The following is a 2,497-nucleotide window of genomic DNA, read 5'->3' as shown; positions in this document are numbered from 1 at the left end:
TTTCCCTGAAGTGAATTTCTTTTTATCTATGCATTCTGACAGAGATGCACAAAATCACAAACCTGTAAATAGATACAAAGGCAGAGCAATGAATTTGTCATTTCCAAGGTTGGTTAACTTATAATCTGAAAGTCTTTTCCACTTCTAAGGTAATAATAATTAAATTCTTAAAAAATGTGATTATGTTCCTGATTCAACACTAACCTAGGTGTGCAGTTATGGACATCCCTACTTAATAAAGTCTTTAAATATACGATTAAATCCTACTAAAGCCCACTCTTAAGAGTTCAGCTGAAGTGGCACTTAATTCATTACATCTTTAATAGACCCTCTACAAATCCTATCTAAATATGAAATTATGAAGCAGAAAGTATCATCCATAACACCAGAATGATGACATTTATTAACAGACATAGTCTTGAGTGCTATCTACTTTTAGAATAGGTTTTCCTCTTTGGTTAATTGAGACTGTGTCTTGGCTGTCCTGCAAGGGCACTAGCTGCAATCCCTTTGTTGTTAAATTTCTCAGCTGCCCGTACCATTTTGGCTGCGAAGAAGTCTTTTAATGGGACAGCCTGGGTGTCAGACAGCTGTCCAGTGTATCTATTTTCAAGTGAGAAAGTAGAGAATGTGATTGAAGAGTTTATGTAATAAGACTTGACCTAAGAAGCTTGAGGATTGCTGATTTAGAGTAATATGTTTCTTAAAGAAAAGAAAATAAAAGAAAAGAAACCACCTTTGGAACTGGGACAGGCTTTATGATGATCTTGTTAGAGTTTGAACATGTGGGTGTTCCATGTATCAGGCATTGGCAGAAAAGCCAGCTCTGCTTTATTTACAAGCTCTTTATCTTCTGGAGGAAGGCCTGGGGCACTTTAACAATCAAAAAAGACAAAACAATTTTGATAACTATTTTTGAAAAAAGATGAAAAGCAGAATGGAAAAAACAATAAACATTTTTTTTGTTCTATTATGGGTTTATTTTTATCTGGTTTTGTGATCACACAAAGTGGTCTTGCCTTGATTGCAGACATCAGCCCTCCTTTTTTGTAAACTGATGGGAATGAAAGGGTCAGTCATTTGCTGCAGTGAAAAGCATTTTTTTCTCTTTAAGTAGAATTCAGGTTGCAAGAGTCAGTGTGTGCCAAGGAGAAGGTAAGATGAATTAAGTTCTTGCACCATACCAATAAGTAGTCAATGTAGTCTTTGAGGACAGGTTATCAGGATGCATTCAACTGATGACATAGGAACCAGAGGTGCTATAAAGCCAGAGAGCTTAAAAGCAGGCATATAGACAATAGTTAAAAGAGGTGTTTCCCATGGAGGACTACAGAGACACTGGTCTGCAGCAGAAGCTGGTAGAAGAAAAACTTGACATGTATCTGTAATTGTCCCAGAGTGCATCCCAGTGACAGCTGATAAACACTTGCAGTGTGCAGAACCACTTGCTCCTCTCCCTGGAAGAGGTCTAGTAGCCAGCACGGGAAAAAGGAGGAAGAAAGGACACTGTTACTGAGCCTCACTCATCATTTACTGGGGTCTGGTTTGGACAGAGACCTGCATTTCTTTGCAGATTGTCATTGCTCGGCCTGGCCTGCATGTGGGAATAATCCATGTTCAAAACACTTGTCTGCCCTTGTGTGGCAATGATGAGAGCTGGGATTATCAGCCCCTTCAATAAACTCATGCATGTCTCCACTTACTGATCACCGCTGGTCCAGGGAGCTGCACTTGCTTTCCAAAAACTTGGTGGGTCTTTCCTGGCTCTGACTCCCATGAATTATTTTCCTTGAGTCTGAAGTATAACCCTGAATCCTATTGAGACTTAGGGATGATATGGCTGAAATACCGTAATGATTCAGGGTTGCTATGATTTACAATCCTAATTAGGTCCCTCTGTGTGTCATGATTGATTCTTTAATTGTAGGATGGCCGGCTACACTTTTCAACAGGATTTCTGTCTCATTCAATGAACATGATTAGTCTTGCTGTGGGGGGTCCTCTTGGCTACAGTTCCAGTCCTCAGATGGCCTCTGAGTTTGTGAGTCTAAGTACAAATCTTGTGCCCAGAGCACAGGATAAGGAGAGAGTTCTCCAGTAAGGAAACCCTGGCACACAATAAAAAAAGAAACCACTGTATTCTTCAAAAAAGTGCCAATTCTGGGTAATCATGGAACAGGGGTTTTGAGTACTTCTGCAGGTAAGTAAAAAAAGCAGCTTAAGTGACATTCATCTTTCCCTGATGCAGATGTTGAGAGGAAATGTTCACAGCAAATGCGGAAAGGACCTGGAAAAGAAGGTGGAGAGTGTTGTCATGGTTGGATCACTGTGATGCTACTTGGAAAAATGCATTCTGCCTGTGCTGCAGCCACAGGGCTCCTATGTGATGCTGGGCAGGGAGACACTAACCTGTGTTTTCTGTATCCTGCTTTGCACGACATGAGCTGTGGAGTCTGCCTTGTAAAACAGAGGAGAGAAATCAGCAACTGCACTCAAA

The sequence above is a fragment of the Chaetura pelagica genome, unplaced genomic scaffold (assembly GCF_000747805.2).
Source record: "Chaetura pelagica isolate M959 unplaced genomic scaffold, ChaPel_1.0 scaffold14, whole genome shotgun sequence".
In the NCBI taxonomy this organism is placed as follows: Eukaryota; Metazoa; Chordata; class Aves; order Apodiformes; family Apodidae; genus Chaetura; species Chaetura pelagica.
Note: the sequence above shows the minus strand (reverse complement) of the source record.